Below are 18,491 nucleotides of genomic sequence, written 5' to 3'. Positions count from 1 at the left end.
GGGGGCCAAGGGGGGGGGGGGACGCACCAGCCCGCCAGTGGCTGGTTCCCCTCCCACTTCAGCCCATGGGGCCCTCCGGGATAGGTGGCCCCACCCGGTGGACCCCCGGGACCCTTCCGGTGGTCCCGGTACAATACCGGTGACCCCCGAAACTTTCCTGATGTCCGAAACTGGACTTCCTATATATAATTCTTCACCTCCGGACCATTCCAGAACTCCTCGTGACGTCCGGGATCTCATCCGGGACACCGAACAACTTTTGGGTTACTGCATACTAATATCTCTACAACCCTAGCGTCACCGAACCTTAAGTGTGTAGACCCTACGGGTTCGGGAGACACGCAGACATGACCGAGAGGACTCTCCGATCAATAACCAACAGCGGGATCTGGATACCCATGTTGGCTCCCACATGCTCCTCTATGATCTCATCGGATGAACCACGATGTCGAGGATTCAAGTAACCCCGTATATAATTCCCTTTGTCAATCGGTACGTTACTTGCCCGAGATTCGATCGTCGGTATCCCAATACCTCGTTCAATCTCGTTACCGGCAAGTCACTTTACTCGTACCATAATGCATGATCCCGTGACCAAACACTTGGTCACTTTGAGCTCATTATGATGATGCATTACCGAGTGGGCCCAGAGATACCTCTCCGTCATACGGAGTGACAAATCCCAGTCTCGATCCGTGTCAAACCAACAGATACTTTCGGGGATACCCGTAGTATACCTTTATAGTCACCCAGTTATGTTGTGATGTTTGGTACACCCAAAGCACTCCTATGGTATCCGGGAGTTACACGATCTCATGGTCTAAGGAAAAGATACTTGACATTGGAGAAGCTCTAGCAAACGAACTACACAATCTTCTCCTATGCTTAGGATTGGGTCTTGTCCATCACATCATTCTCCTAATGATGTGATCCCGTTATCAACGACATCCAATGTCCATAGTCACACATGTATTACGATGTCCGGATAACACAATTATGGCATGAATAACAGACAATTATCATGAACAAGGAAATATAATAATAATCATTTTATTATTGCCTCTAGGGCATATTTCCAACACAGGGGCCACCCCCGATTCCCAGCTTCACGGCCAACAACTCGCACAACGCGCAGGCGGCGCCATTGGTGTCTCCGGCGGAGGCGGTATTCGTGTCTCCGGCACCGGCACGAGCATTGGAGCTTAATGCACCCGGGCGTATGCCGGCCGGCACCTCACCAGCAAGCGGCCCCTCCGTCAGTTGCACGTCCGCTGTTGGCGGTGCCTCGACATTAGCCGAGCTCGACGGCATCACGGTAACTAAGCCTCTCGGCCGATGACTTCATCTCCTTGCCTTTGACTGGGCATCCCTGACGCCCTACATGTTTTTGCAGGGCGTCGCCGATGTTCCATGCACTCTCCTACACTTCGTGGACGGCGAGTTGATCGATGTCGCCAAGGGCAGAATCGTTCAACTGGGCAACCCCGTGTTCCACGGTAATCCGATGCCACCCACCGTGTATAGGGTTGAACTGGTTCGGGTGCTGCCAGGCTGCGACGAGTTGTTACCTCCGATTCGACCCACTGGGGCCGACGAAGATGATGTGATGACCCTCAGCGCCTGCGTAAGCTGTCCCCTGCTTTGGCTGAAGAGCCAGATTCATTTGGGAGCGGGGGACACCACCCCACAGACAAGAGCGCCAGTCGTGCCGGCGCCAAGACATGGCAAGAACGCCGCAACGCTACCAGACATGCCGGACATCCCTATGGCACAGGATCCGGACATGCATATGGCACAGGATCCGGACGACAACGACAACGACGACGGTAAATTTACCAACGTTGATAAGTACTTTGCCGAACATGGGTACGGTGACGAATTCTGCGGGCCTCCTTCTCAAGAACCCAACCCTGAAAAAGATGACAGCAATCTAGCTGGTACCGCGGAGAAACCCAATTGCAACAGGCGTCGTCTGGCGTTCAGTTCTCAGGAGACGCCTCCAGCTGCCGCCTTCACTGAGCCTCAGATAGCCGAGGTGCAAAATATTATCAGCCCCAACACGCTCAAGAAGGCGGTCTGTGAGCAGAACTCGATCCCATTACATAAGATCAAGAAGAAGGGACGGAAACGAAAGACTAACAAGGGCGCCGGTGCGAGCCAGCCGACACCGAGTACGATCCGTGCTCAGGACGGGCCACCTTCACCTAAGGATATCTCGAGGAGGGTGCATGTGGCGGGTAGGGCGATGCTACCGACAAATATGCTCAATGCTGCAACCGGTGCTATGCGGAGTCTGCATGACAGTGTTCTTTCTTTGGAGAAGCGGCGTCTCTCCCAGAATGATGTGGCATACCCGGTTTTCATGGCCAAGGTGCCAGAGGGCAAGGGCTTTGTGGATAGCGCCATCGGGGGTACGATCGTTCTGCGGTTTGATGACATCTTTGCTATGTTTAACCTTCATCCGCTGCACTACACCTTCGTTCGGCTGTTTTCGCTGAGTATGGAGATGCGGATCATTAGAGACAAGACCCCGGACATCTAGATAGTCGACCCCTTCTACATGCGTGCCAAGATCTTGGGCAGCGCTGGGGACCGGCAAGTCGCGAGTTCATACCTCGAAGGTGTCATTCTGGCAAACCCAGATAAGGATAAGTTCCTCGTGCCTTACTTTCTCGAGTAAGTCATCCCCTCATCGCCCCGTAACATATGATTTCTTAGATTTCGATCGTTCTTTTTTTTTTCTAACATTCCGTGTTTTGTGCAGTCACACACATTGCACACTCATCCTCTTAAGCCCGAAATATTCCATGGTCACGTATTTCGACCCGGACCGTGAGTCCAAGATAGACTACACAAATATCAAGAAAGTTTTTGATGATGCTCTCCCCGGCTACGCCACATCTGGAGGCACCTTTAAGAGGCCAGTTCGTAGGTACGGCAAGCATGTGTTCACCCACAATACGATGTTCTCCTGCATCAAGCAGCCGCCTGGCGGTCAGAAGGATGCCTACTATGCCATCCATCACATGCGGGCGATCGTATGGGACCATAATCACCTTCTGCTACCAAATAATCTCAAAGATTGGGCCGCAAGCTTGTCGGCAATCCAAGACGCAGACATCAGACAAGAATTCTTTCGCATCCAGTCGAAGTTTGCAGAAATCATCCATCAAGATGTCCTTCGTACCTCGGGGCAGTTCTACCTCAGATATCAACCGTCCAATAGTGATATAGACACAACGCTACAAAAGCAGGCTGACAACACCCGCAACTTCATCACCATCACGAGAGACGGCGGCTTCATCCATGCTCCGGTCCCTGAGTCGAGTCGAAAGTAGTGATGCTATGTGTAGTTCTGAAACATCAATTAGCTCATGTTGTAATTAACCTTTAATGAACTTGTATGTCTCTTTGGTTTGGACAGTCATTCAACTTAGATGTAATCGATGCTATTTATTAGTAGGATCATGAATCGTGCTATTAATGTCTTGCTTTTCTCTTCCGATCCTTTTGTTGCATACTTATATATTGCTTATGTATTGTCTGTGAATTGCTACTAACATTTTGTTTGGCTAGTGCATAGAGATGCCGTCATATGTCGTGTACAAGGGTAAGGTTCCCGGACTCTACGACGACTGGGAGGAGTGTCGGAGACAGGTTCACTGTTTTAGTGGTAACAGTTACAAAGGGTACACCACCAGGGCGGAGGCGGAATCTAGATACGCGCGCTATCTCGTGGGAGAGAGGAGGGAGCGTTGGAGGAATCGGATGAAGGCCAGTTTCATCGCCATGATGCTCATCGTGATGACCGCAGCTCTCTTCTATGTGATGGTAGTTTAGATGATCGATATCGACTTGTAATGTGAAGACAAACTCGCTACTCACGGTCTCGAGACTTGTAATGTTCTATCTTTGTTCGGTCTTTTGAATTCGGAGACTAATATGATGAATTGTATTTGGAGACTAATCTTCTATTGTATTCGATGAATCTGCTGTTGCTGTGTGGTGCTGTCTATATTCTGTCCAATAATATATTTTGTAACCTGTGCAAATATCAAAAAAGAAAAAAATCCATAATATTCGTACTAGTGGCACACCACTCAGCACACTAATGGTGCACTGTAGAAAGGACACTAATGGCGCATCACCCCCTAGTGCGCCATTAGTATGCCAAAGCACATGGGTAAATATGGCCCCCTGGGAGGCATTCTAATGGCGCACGTTGGGCTATACTAATGGCGCACTGTGTGGTGCGCCATTAGTATACCAGATACTAATGGTGCACCATTAGTATTTAATTCTAATGGCGTGGTGCTAGTGGCGCACCAGTAGTGTGCCATTAGTAGGCAAAACTGGTGCGCCACTAGCAGGCCTTTTCCTAGTAGTGCAGGCAGATGAGGCCTAGAAGAAATACCGTCTCGCGCATTGGGACATTCTTTGTCGACCAAAAGACCAGGGCGGTCTCGGTATTGAGAACTTAGAAATCAAGAACAAGTGCCTCATGAGCAAATGACTCTACAGGTTAGAGAAAGAGCCGGAGGACATGTGTGCATAGATTTTGCGTAATAAATACCTCCAGTCCAAAACACTCGCTCAGGTTACCATGAGACCAACAGACTCGCCATTCTGGAAAGGTCTTATGCGAGTAAAGGACCTGTTCTTTTGGAGGGTCAAATTTCTGGTTGGCAATGGGATGTCAACAAGGTTTTGGGAGGATACGTGGTTAGGACAGACGTCCCTGGCCGTACAATATCCTACCCTGTATAACATTGTGCAACGGAAGGAGGATTACGTAGGCACAGTTTTACATACGATCCCCTTAAATATCCAATTCAGACGAGCACTAGTTGGTGAGCGATGGAATGCATGGATACACTTGGTTCGGAGATTGATAGATGTTCAACTCTCTGATCAACCAGACTCCATGCAATGGAAGCTAGCTAAGAATGGGATTTTTACGGTAAAAACTTTCTATACGGATTTGATTAATTCTGGCCCAGTCTCGAGATCGTTGCATATTTGGAAGATTAAGATTCCTTTGCGCATTAAAATCTTTATGTGGTTTGTCCACAAACAAGTCATTCTTACAAAGGACAACTTAATCAAGAGGCGACGGGTAGGTAGTTCACGATGTTGCTTTTGTGATCATGATGAAACAATACAACATCTATTTCTTGAATGCCCATTGGCCAAATTGCTTTGGAGAACGATTCATATAGCCTTCAACATTACTCCTCCAGTTGACATTGCATCGTTGTTTGGAATGTGATTAACTGGGGTCGAACATACTACGACGGCTCGTATTTGGATTGGAATTTGTGCGCAATTGTGGGCTATATGAAATTACAGGAATGATTTGATATTTAACTTTCTTGTAGGTCATCTTTAGAGCTACTGCTTGGATCCGTACGTGGTCCTTACTCACTCCTATGGAATCCAGGGAGCCTTTGGTTACTGGGTGCAACCAGTGGGAGATGGTCGCATGGGCTATTTTCAACCGGTTCGGATGGCGGTCGCATAACAGGATAGGAGTCTAGGGAGCTTATCCTCTTATTGCCATTCCGGTTGAGATTGTTAGCATGAACTTTGCTTTATTTTTATTTTTTGCTCCGCTTGCGAGTTGTAAGACGACTTTGTGATACTTTGCGACTTCTTAATAATATGGTTGCATGCATCGTTATGATGCAAAGGCCGGGGGTACGCCTCCATTTCCAAAAAAAAAACAGCTAGACATATATGGCTTAGTCGACCTCACGATGCTTGTATTCCCATGACTATCGATCAATAAAATCTACTCCCCCCGATTTTAAATATAAGATGTTTCAGCTTCTTTCTAATTTCTCAGATTCGTATTCACGCGTTGTAGTGTGTATAGCACTAATTTTAATCCGTATGTATGTAGTCCATATTGCAATATCTAAAACATTTTATAATTACAATCCAAACGGACGGAGTAGTATGTTGTGCTAGAAAAGAAAGAAAACACACGCGCAAAGTCCATACCGGCAGGACCATGCAAGTGTGCAACACAACACTACACTACACACACGGGGAATGCATGACAACACGGCTAAGCCCATTACTGCGTGGTCATCTACTAGCAAGCAAGACGACACCACTTCTCTTCCTCTATCAAGTTTCCAAATCGACGAAAGCACCCATGGCAGGCACGGCAAAGCTGTTGCCAATCAAAGCATCAATGACAATTCTGCTTCTCTACCGGTCGGTGTCCAGCTGAGTCCACGCTTAATTTGATTTCTTCTTCTTTTGCTGTCTGCTTAATTTGATTTTGATCGCTGCTAGCCCGGCCAGTCCATGCTTTCTCTGATGGGTGGTAGGTGCATGTTGGCCAGGTTGATGTGGTGGGCTTTGATGTGCGGCGCTGCTGGCGTTACAGATGAAGTGGGCAAGTGTGGCTGTCTTCCGAAGTCTGGGAGCCCACCTCATCGCGCCGTCGAGTGGGTCGTCGTGTGTTTCACCTTCGGCTCAGCGTGCGCCGCCCTCGCCGTTGACCAGTTCGCCATGCAGCACAACTACTGCGACCCAGGGGTCACCGTGTGCATAGTGTACCTTGTCGCGCACCGTCGCGACGGCATGCGCTCTCGCCGCCGTGTCGGCACCAGGGCCGGTCCTGAGATTTCAGGGACCCGGGGCGAACTAAAAATTGGGAGCCCTTAATATACAAGTCATTATAATATACGTATATATATAAATTTATCTAAAAAATAGTGTATATATAAATTACTATCAGTAACACTTCAATGCATCTAAAATCAGTATGCGTATCAAATAATTTATAGATATTACCTTAAAATTTTCTTCTAACATTCCTCGATGCAAAGTCGCTTATGATGGGGTCGACGTTAATATCATCCAATAATTTCTTCTCGATGCATAATATAGCCAGACCATTTAACCTCTCTTAAGTCATTGTTGACCTCAAATAATTCTTTAATAATTTCAACTTCAAAAAGCTTCTTTCGGCCGATGCGACCGTCACAGGCACAGTACATAAGATGCGAGGCAATAGAGATATTAGGATAGCAGTTGACTTCTCTCACATGCCCGAAAATCTTCATAGCAGACATTACGCCATCTGGCAAAGTTAATCTCATAATCATAATCTTTAATTCAGAAATAAGATCGTATACCTCAACATGAGATGAATCATTAAGAGAGAAAGTTTCTGCAAATTTTGTGCAACATTCTTCAAGTTCATTGTCACTTAATGATTTCAGAGTGCCCGAGCTCAATAAAAATCTGAATATATTTTTAAACACCAGCGTTTTGTGTGTGTCAATTTCTCCACTTCTTCTTTTTCCTTTTGCTGCTACCTGATGGATAATTCCTCTTACTGGAGGACTTCATAATAACACACACAAAATGCTGAAAATAAAAAAAATTGTTCTATCAATTGTTGAACATTGCCGGCTATCCATCAAAGGATTTTTCTTGTATCAGTATTATATCAATATACCTCAATACGTGATGGAGTGATGGTCAAACTTCAGTGCGTGCGCGTATATATACAATACAATACACAGGGGATTGCACAGCGCCTAGAGTTTGCAAAGGATTGAGAAGAGAACAATTGAGCAGATGCGAAAGGGGGCCCCGGAATTGAAATCAGTGGCGAACATATACAGATTACGAAGGAAATTACCAGGCGGCGGCAAGGCGGGAGTGCGTGCGTGCAGCGTGCGTGTACGGCGGCGTCGGCGGACATCAACTATCGCTGGGACCTGGGTGTTGCGTGACTCCGCGTGATGAAAGAGTCTAACAGAACAGGAAAGGAATGGTCCAGGCCGCTGATTGATCGCTTTTTTCTTACGTGAAAGGAAATACCGCTGATCGCTCAAAACACTCGATCGCTGGGGATCGAGGAGATCGGGCTGCTGGCCTGCTGCTCCCTAGCGCGCGCCTGCCTGTATGGGCCATAGGCCTATAGGCTACGTACATACCCTTCGGGGCCCCTAGATTTTGGGGGCCCGGGGCGGCCGCCCCCCTGCCCCCCCACAGGGCCGGCCCTGGTCGGCACTCGGGATGCTCTGGATCCTCGCCTCCCGGTTCCGCCCGGCTCACGCGGCCTGGCAATCAGGCAGGCTCCGCTGACGTGCCGCGTTAGAGCCCAGGGAAGCACTAGTGACATGGAGCAGCAGGATTTTAAGGGCTTCTGTTGAAGCGGAATAGGAGGAAGCCATGCATTCTTGAAAGAATCTCCAACCCCCCCCCCCTTACCTTCTCTTTCTATTCTATAAAAAGGCGAACATCTAATCTAGGCCGGGTCGCCTTTCTATGAAGGCGAGCAGCCCAGCCCCCTTGTTGAAATTTGGATATTAAGGAAGCCGTATTTCGCAATAGCAGCTCCGAGAAGCTGGGCTTAGGGTGCGCCTCCTGCGGTCGTTTCAGTGACTCAATTGGCTGGCTTCCCTCAACTCAGACTGGTGTCGCCACCTCTCCCAGGACCGGAATGATTATCCCCGCCCGATGGGTCTACATTCATCCCTGAATGTCGTCGGGTACTCTTCACTTCCCCGCCATTCTTGTAACCGTCACCTGTAATCCGCGCAGGTGTGTCCACACCCCCTAGAGTGGACGAGAAAGAAAGGATTTTTTATCGGAGCAACCCCCCCAGGTTCCAGACCCAAGAGTTCACTTTCCCGTATGAGCATTCGGTACATATATAAGTCAGTGGAAGAGTCAAAGGGTCACCACTACTGAGGATCTCCCCCCTTATCTTAGAAGGGTCGTCTGAGGGTTCGCCGCGGTTCATTGCTGTGCTTACACACTAGGCTACCCTTCTCCGAAAGCTCCGCGGGACCACCTATCACTAGTCTTCGGCCGGAGGGGTTTATTGCACAAAAAGGCCGGGACGCGGGCTCCCGCAGAGGAAAGCCCAACGAATGTCAGATGCAAAGCCCCGCACCTCATTAAGATCATATTGGCATACTCTCCTAAAAAAAGAGCAGACCCCATTGAAGACGGGAGTGAGGTACAACAAGGCCATTTCCGTCCACCTTCTCACGGAGCCGTACGTGGACGTTACCGCTCATACAGCTCCCAGCCAGCAAGCAGTTAGCTTTCCTCTAGAAGTCATGGAAGTGTGGATAAATCGACAGAAGGTTTTTATTTCTTAAAAAATCGCCCTAACCGTCCTAAATATGGACGGTGAGCGGTCTCGAGTTTTTCGGGGTCCTCAAGATCGCATTTTAGGTCGAGTAGAGACGCTTGGGAGTCTGTGGGCTTCCCTTGGCATTTCAAGATGGCCTCTATCGTCTTTCTGAGAGCCTCCCGTTTGCCCGTCAAGGGGCATTTGACATCCAGAGACAAAAGCAGTCCCACACGAAACTGAGAATTTTCCCCAATGGACGTAACCAGCTCTGCTTTCGCGGTCTCAAAAGGAGAAGCCCCGAACGCTTGCAGTTGCTTTTTTCTCTTTATTCCTTCTAAGAGAGCCTCTAAAGACTCTACTCCTACTTTAAACTTAGAGTCCGATTCTTCCAATTCTTCCAAAGACAAAGCAGAACTTCGTTTTGAGGAGTTTGCCCCCCGTTCGCCGCCGTCCAGCCGGCGGCTACTCTGGGATGGATCGAGGTTTAGGCCAACAGAGGGGGCTTGCTCCCTTTCTTCAGGAGCTAAGGAAGGACCTGCGGGTGGCGTTTCCGGTAAAGGGGGAATCTCAAGGAGGGTCTCCAGACCTTCGAAGTGCCCCACCACCAGGGTTGGCGTTGTGTCGACGACCCCCTCTGGCTCCGGGCTAGAGGTAATTTCGATGATCTCCCCGGCCCTTTGTTCCTCGTCACCATCGCAATAACAATAAGGAGACGCGGTGACGTCGTCATCCAGAAGGAAAAAGAAAACCCCAAAGGTACCGAATGGAATTCTACTTGTCGGGCTTGGATTCATTTCGTTTATCAAAAATTGAAAGAATAAATAACAACCCATAAATCAAAGAGAAATTACGATAAAAAATCTAAAGTGAAGCCAATCGCTTATAAAAAGAAACCAGTCTCCTTTTAAAAGGAACCGGCCAATTCACTTCGAAAAACTAAGTTCTAACTTGAGCAGAAAAATTGGTGGCATTTGACATCTAAAGTTTCACCACCCCTACTACCGCCCGAAATCCTGCTTTGGTGAGCTTTCCCCAAGGTGACACCAAAGGTCTACCTCCTTTCGTGCGCCCCTCACCTCCTCCATGAGGATGATCCACTGGATTCATTGCAACATCATGAACAATGGGGCATCTGCCTAAGCACCGGCACCCCCACCACGCTTACGGCTCTATACCTACTAGACCTGTATTCGGTAAAGCTTTCTTTCTATATGCTAATTCTCATGCAGTTCATATTGTTGATATGAGTATAATTGCCTCGAGAAATAGATAAGAATTCCTTCCTTTACCGGTAAATGAATAGGAATCAGGTTAATAAAATCGGAACTATTTCCGCCTTCCTCTTGAACTGAGCTATTTCTCTGAAATATACAGTTTCACATCATTACAGGAAATCCTATACCTGTGTATTACCACCCGGTATGGAGCCATCGTCGTCTTCGACGTAGCGTGAAGACCTTCCCACGGTCTTCGAGTCGTTCTTGACTGGCTAGCAAGCACCAGTGGAATTTAACCGCCTTGTGGTCGGGACACCGCCTTCTTATCTAGAATCACGCAAGTGGTACCGCTCCCCACGGTAAGGAGAAAGACCTTAAGGCATAAACGTAGAGCCTGAGTCCACAAGATAGTATTTTCTCGGTGACGATAGTGGCCATTTTCCGGTTCAGTGGTTGTATCCAGAAAGATTCTAGAGTCATTTGCCGTACCCTCCCAACCAACCATCACATATGTGAAACTCATGTGAAAATAAAAAGCACACAAACTCTTCTGTGTTGGCGAAACTCGTTTTCCACGATAACGTATTTGGTTTGCTGTTGGAACTCGGGCAGAAATGTGTGTCCCGGCTCCAACGCTATTCTAGAAATGCAAAAAATAGAATAATAGATGAATTAGAAAACTCAACTGTTCTTTGTGATTCGGTACCGCTTGAACTATCTGGCCCAATTCTTGGTAGGTACTTATTAGGGGGAGGGCCAACCACCGAATGAACAATGATCTCCCGGTCCCACTTGATTCCTGGGGAATTTAGGGAACCCTGCGGACTTGACTCTTTTAAGAGGAAGAAATTCGAAGTGAAATATCTAGAATATGCTTTACAATCCATTTTCACACAGGTATGCCCCCCTACCTTTCTGTAGATTGATGCACTAATAAGACTCCAAATCCTTGGTTTGAGCATCCCTTTCTTTTGTAACCTCTCTTAGGAACTTCAAACAGAACAAGGCTAGGATCCTAATCTCTATTCCTTCCTCCTTGGCGTCAGATAACTCCAATAAAGCATGACTGAAGTAGATATAAAACGTGTCGAAGAGCAATAGACTCTTTTTTTATAGAGCTTATCATTGTCATTGATTGACTAGCATGACTTATGGATTGCATTTTATACTGTGCTATTTGAATAGCTAGATTCTGGAAAGGCGGAGGAAATAGACTTTCTTGCTCCTGCATCATTCTTGCTAAGGGCATCTAAGGAACTAATCAAAGGTTACGAAAGAGAAGGCTTGAAAAGGAGCTTACTTTTCCCGCTAATGCTACTTCCGCTATCTCGTAAGGAGGATACGACTCATAAACCTCCCTTGGTATTTGGGTAGGGAGAAAGATAATTAATTAGACTGAGTGAGGAATGTATACAACTACTGCTCAAAAGGCAATAAGAAGCACGCACTCCTACTAGACATGGAAGGAGTAAACCTAAAATATGCTTTCTTCCCTTATGTTGAATCGACTTCCTTGTCTCTTTCTAGAAAGTCAGCAGCTGGCCCAAGGTGACCTACTGGGAAATGAAAAAACAATTGGTTCAATCGAGTACTTATAAGCCGAACGGAGTTCTCTCTCATATTGTTATGTTTACCTGGAATGCCATAAGCCTGCTCTCAAGGAACAACTCGAATCACTGTTGACGCGGGACTTGCTTTCGCACGGGGAGTTGGATAAATTACCCTCTTGTGGGTATGGCGATAGATAGCAATAGCAACGGATTGATTATGATTATGATTAAGTAGACTGACTGTTGGATGAGCTCCAAAAAGTGGTGAGCCTGATGAGTCAACCAAAGGGAGTGGGCCCTTTAAACCCCTAGGGCGTAAGCATTTCTGCCTATCCAAAATAAGAGGTCAAGTCAATCTTGAATGCGGTTAGTACCTATTAGTATTAGATACAGAATCCTATTTGCTTTGAGCGCCCCTATCCTATATTCTCCCTATCTATAGATGGAGAAAGACATGCTCGATATGAATTGGGACAAAGAAGAAAGTAAAAAGCAGGAGGTAGGTCCGTGGTTTCAAGTTGAGTAGTGAGTGGTTCCTTGAGGGGAGTCGGCAGAAACCTTTACTCATTTGATTTCCTCCCAAAAGAAGGAGGGGTTTTCCTGTGGTAGGCGCCAAGAAAGATACCATGAAATTAGGCACCAGGTACTATCCATCACACTTAGAGTTGGTATTTATTGTTTGATTCGAATCCCTGCTTACCAAACAGTTGTCATAACAGATTTGAATGACGATATCCAATTATGAAATGGCTAGAGGAGGCACAGAGATAAGACAGAACTGATGGTAAGGTAAATCAAAGGTTTTCATTTACCTTATCATCGTCGTAACTTTCTTATCTATTTGTGTATGCTATTAGAAAGGGAAATTCGATACAACCAACGCGCAAAACCTTCCGTCTTTCCTATAAAAACAACTTCCGCCTGGATAGAATAGTTAGCCAACATGAATTCCTGCTTATTTTCCTTCCTACCCATAAGTGAGAGCAAGGCCGAAGTAGAGCATAGATCTTAGAAGTAGGATCTAGTAATTGGTTCTGCTCAGCAGATGCAAAAAAAGAGGTGTTTTTGGGGTGAGTCCCTGCCAAGCGGCTTTTGATGACGGCGTCGTCAACGTACACTTCTGCATTACGACCCAACTGAGACCTGAGGATGAGGCTCATTAGGCGCTTAAATGTGGCGCCGGCATTTATCAAACCGAAGGGCATACGCTTGTAGCAGAAGGAAGGGGCGATCAAACTCGTTTTTTCTTTGTCTTCCTCAGCCATATAGACTTGCTGATACCCAGAGTAGGCGTCGAGGAAGCTCAACATCTCGCACCCTGCGGTGGAGTCGACCAGTTTAGTCCTTGTACTTCGGTGGAACCAAATTCCTGTATATGGATCGGAAACCTTTTCTGCTTTGGGTCTTAAGTGAATGAAAGGGTGGGTTAAAAAACCATGGCCAGCCCCCCTCAAGAAATCTCGCCCGTAGGTTACTGATGGGATGCTAGCTGCCAGTATACAGGAAAAACGTGGTGTAGAGCACGAACAAGATGTGCTAACACATATCCCTTATATTTATTGGTTCTACAGAAGATGTATGATAAAGAGCTGGCATTAAGTCATGCAACGCGCTCAGGCTTTATAAGAGGAAAGACTCTCGCCAGTATAGATTGAACGTATGGCGCTTGCTTACAAGACTGCTACTGAAAAAGGCTACCTCTTCAAACTGCTGAATGCCCTATTCCATCTATCTTTCCCTGAAAAAGCGTATACTTTTGTTCTATAAGCAAATAAAGCATACTTCTTTTGCGGATCAAGCAGTCTTCTACCTTGGTGGGTAGCGGAGAATCAAATCAATATCAGAGTATTGCTCTAGCTGCTACTGAATTAACCTGGATTCAATCGTGACTCTCTGAACTAGGCTGTACTTCGTCTTCCCCTCTGGACCTCGGAAATGGAAAAAGTTACCGGTGCGTAATTGAAGATTCGGTGAAAACTAGTCGACCTTTCATCACAAATTGAAGCAGAGGCTGTTAGTTGAAAATCCATTTGCAGATCCTGTTGTTGAGGTAGAACCAGCTTCACCAATAGCATAGACTCTATCAGTCGAAGAGATCAGCAGGTACGAGGATAACAGAGACAGAGATAAAGGCTTCGTCAGCAGAGACGAGAGAGGGGCCCTTTTGAAAATCAGAAATAAAAGGGGCGATCATCGAATTGACCAGGTGTAAGCAGAGGGAACTGGAGCAGAGCAATATGTAGCATACTTTTCTGTTTGAGACCCGTATCTAGACCCTTGTGATCGATAGCCGGACCCATGCTGACGGCACCGAAATCCTGCCCCTCCCGCGGAACTAGTACCACCAATAGATAGGCCCGTCCCTTCTTGGGCAACCCTGAAAGTATCTTCTTGTACGGACTTAAACAAGACAAACTACTCGCGGGACCCACTTAAGATCTCTTTCTTTAGTTTTCTGCTTTATTCCTTTCTTAGAAAAAAGTCCCTTCCCTTATTAGTAGCGCTAGTATCTTTTCATAATGATGACTTTTTTTCAGAGCTTCCTAGATTTTTAGAAGCTGAGGCATTGCCGGCTGGGGGGGAATTTGATCGAAACTAATAACAACTAGTCACGATTAGGGACAAAGCTCAGCTAGTATACGTAATGTGTTCAAGGCGCATTTCCTCCAACAACTAGACTAAAGAAAACAAGGGCGGAAGGATTTACTTAAACGTTGTTGCATGAGCGGCTTCTAAATGAGTGGTTGATGATTCACTTTCTGATTATTACCCGCTAGCTATTGAAGCAACAGTGTGACGTTGGCCCACTGTGGAATGGGTGCCACCTAACTATGATTCGGTGAAGGTTCCACCTTCCTTCCACAGATATAGTGATAGTAGTTCCACTCGATGTGGATCGCGCCCATGCTTGCTCAGCTCCAGGATCAGGCACCTAAACCTATTTTCAATAAATAAGTCATTTGGTCTATGTTGTTGGAGTTCCGCATGACGCCTTAATCCCACCTCTGTGTCTAAGGAATAGCCTTTTCTTCTTTTCTTTATTGTTTGTGGGAACATGTAAGATTAGCAATGGAAATTGAGCTACGACCGTCCCTTCCTCAAGCAAACAACGCGAGACTTAGTTAACGAAACAGGAACTCCATCCCTTGACACTAATTTCTGATACAGAAGTGGAATCGATAAATGCGGGAAAAATGCACATTCAATATTGAGAAAATGTTGCGTAACTGCCCTTGCCTCAAGGTCTTGAGAAACCAGAAACTAGTGTTCGATGGCCCAACAAATCCTATTGGTTTTCGCAGGGGATGTCATTTTTACAAGCTTTCGCATGTTGAGCGTGACTATGGATTTTATATAGTTATGGAATAACCTTCTTATCCGCGAGTTCTTCGGCCAAAGACTCCTGATATCGCTTGTTGGGCCCTTGATTCCGAAGTACCAGTACCGAAGGCAGACTTGAATGCATTAGGTTGGGAAGCGGCCTAGATGGTGCTTAAAGATAGGTGACAGTTGTGAAAGTTTAGTCGACTTGTCGGCAGCAACTGACCTTTCTTTCATCAAAAGTAGGAATGAAAGCTGGCATGTAGATAAGGAAATCTCTTTTCTTCTCTTCTACTCGGCTACGGACCTTCTAAAAGGAGAAGCAATAAATACAAAAGTGCTAGGTTTGGATTTGAGTGAGATCCCGGATTGGTAGCTTCAGATATCCCCTCAGACTGGAATGAGAATTTCGATAGATTTCTTTGCTTTAAAGCATAGTTGCAGGTAGGTTATGCTCCTTTGCTTCATCCCTATAGTCTAAGGATTGCCAATCAAACAGTAGCAGTAGACTAGCCATATTCATCTTCTATAGTCTCCTGTTTCCCCCTATTTAAAATGGTCAGCCTGCGCAGTAGAAAAAAAGGCGCTCTAATCGTACTCGAGCCCTTAATCCCCCAATAGGGCTTACTTACTTGAGTCAATTCTTTCCTTCCTGTGCGAAAGCAAGGCCACTTTCTCGACTTTACTTGAATGCCATTTACTGAGCTATCTTCTTTTATCTTCTTCTGGCGAAAGCACATTTTATTATTTTACGGAAGCAAGACGAAAGGTCATTTCGTCAATCTGGGGAATAACAGTTAAAGCAATCGATCGGAGAAGCTCCCCCTAGTATTGAGAATGCAAAAGTGGATTCATTCCCCAGGCGTGTGTGTGTGCTTTCCACTGGCCTGCTCTCGATTTCTTCTTAAGCTGTTATGTCCTCCGAAGTGAAGTGGATTGGTCGGAAGCTAGACTCCAACAACATCGATACTCAAATAACCGGCTCTGATACATGGCTTAGAACCTTCAATCTTTAGCCATTATTCCCAGTTCAGGTGGTTAGGTACCAAAAGTTATAAATAGGCCCAATTTCTCCTTTTATACTAGATTTCCTTAACAAGGGCATCCAATTCTTGAAACAAATCACGCTCCCTTCTCTTTCCACTTTCACTTTCATGCCCAGTTCTTTTTCGACTTGGCAATCGTAGCAATTTATGTAAAGCCTCCTGATCCGGATAAACATGCTCGATACATTCTAGTGAACTACGAAGAGAAGCTAGAATGGTGGAAGCCTGAAACCAGTGAGTGCCCATTCTTAATAAACTTTGGAATAGTAGCTCCTATGGTTTGTAGAGCGAGTGAATGAAACGCTATTTTCTTATGAGCGGAGATAGAGAGCTATGTCACAATCAATAAGTGAGATGCTGTGGGTGAGGAATCTTCTGTCACAATAGAGGTCTTCTTTTCGAATTTAAGTGGGACTAGCTTCTTCCTCAATTGATATTACTGACAATCTAGCAATTCCATCCTTTAGAAGAAGATAAGTAAACCATTTCTTTGAATTGCATGATTGAGTGATGGATGCGGACAATCACAAGCCTACTTTGTTTATAGAAAAGAGAGTATAACCCCCGATCCCTACCTGTTGTAGAGAATCTATCGTCTAAACTCTTCTATGCCATTTTCCGCCTAATACACTATTTCAGTATAATGTTGTTTGCTGGTGCATATCTCTTGATTGACTATTTATTGGTTATTAAGCATTAGTGAGCTGACCTATGTACAAGTTCTGAGTCAACCCCCAGATCTGTATCTCCTTGCCTTGTAATCTCTCATTCATCTATTTATGTGCATGCTTTAGCGAAGTCTCCAGTCCCATAAATATTAGTTAATGCATGATGCGTAAATCAATAACTAAAACTAAAGTGCCGATCATCCCATGCTACCACAGGATTTTTCAACAACATGACATATTGAGAAAAATCTATGTTAGAGCCGCCATTTCTTTACGGTTACATTAGTGTGGATTGTTCTTCTGATTCTTATAGGCCTGGCACCCTAGCTTCCATAGATTTATTTGATTTTGCAAGCTATGGCACAGGAATGTGATATGGGTCGTATCCCGCACCTCCCTTGATTCCGTGTGAATTCCATCCTAAAAAGCACAAGTTGGATCGGCGTAAAGAACAAGACGAACGTGGTATTATCTCTATTAGGACGGTTATGAGGCTCTGCTCTCTTTTTTCTTTATTCAATATCTATTCTTTGTTTCTTATATTCCACTAATTGTTATCTTTAATGTATCTTTATGCTTAATAGATAACTGGTGATGCTAGAGCTGTCAAGAAGGCATTGTTGCAGTATCAACCATCATCTACAAATGCCCATCAAAAGAGACCATTTCTCTTGAAACTTCTGTCCCTCCAAGCATTGTACATCCTTCAGAGCTTCCTGTCTATCCTGCTAGTAACTTCTACTTAGTGTCAGATGCAGCTATACCTTATGGAATGGACATCCAAATCTAGCTATCTTAGCAAAGGAAGTGGCATTCAAATCTACATGTTTTTCTTCTTTAGCCTTTTCGCCCAGCGTTGTCATTATTGACACGTCTTTGCGATCCCTGTTTTTGAGATCCTCAATGACTACCACCAGAAAGGGAATGTGACCACCATTCTTATTTGAGAAAAGTGTCTCCACTATAGCACTAACGATCCTAGACAGACAGAGAAAGCTTGATTGGAGCTAAGAACTATTTCTAAAGGATCCCTTCCACTCTTGTGTGGAAAGATCTTTCTTTGTTCAGTCCAGTCTGATTTAAAACGTGTTGTCTACTATTATAGGGGCTGTCGTTAGGGTCACTCCTTCTTATGCCGGGAGATGGCAGTTATCTATATTTAGAAATAATAAAGAATATGGGTGTGATTGTCATCACAATGGAGTGATCGAGTAATCAGCCCTGTAGGTTCCTCTCTATTTAGATAGACCCCATCAACATGGCCATTCCCTTCTCCTAGTAGCAAAAACCCATTAGAGGTTTGATTCTCAAAAGAAAACAGACCAGAAACTCGAAACTATTCCTACTCGCCAGGTGGCTTTATCAATTGGAGTTTAAAAATAGGAAAAAAAGGGTGTCAAAAGTAGAAGTATCATACCTTCTTAAGGAGCCCAACTCTAGCTAGAGAATAAGAGGATTAGGTTTTGGCAGGATGCGAGGTGCCAACTTATTAAGCACGAGAGTCGTAAGATCCCGGTTATAGAAGAAGAGTAGGCCAATCCCAATCTTAGGCTGAAACAAACAAGGAAATTCCTGTC

At 45.6% G+C, this 18,491-nt stretch overlaps 1 pseudogene; it reads left to right on the top strand.

Moving 5' to 3' along the window:
- The first annotated feature begins 8,447 nt into the window (after positions 1-8,447).
- Positions 8,448-17,660, top strand: LOC119292926 (annotated as a pseudogene).
- Positions 17,661-18,491: the final 831 nt, after the last annotated feature.

The sequence above is a fragment of the Triticum dicoccoides genome, chromosome 4B (assembly GCF_002162155.2).
Source record: "Triticum dicoccoides isolate Atlit2015 ecotype Zavitan chromosome 4B, WEW_v2.0, whole genome shotgun sequence".
NCBI lineage: Eukaryota > Viridiplantae > Streptophyta > Magnoliopsida > Poales > Poaceae > Triticum > Triticum dicoccoides.
The sequence above is the reverse complement of the archived record's forward strand: the minus strand, read 5'-3'. Positions and strand labels throughout refer to the sequence as shown.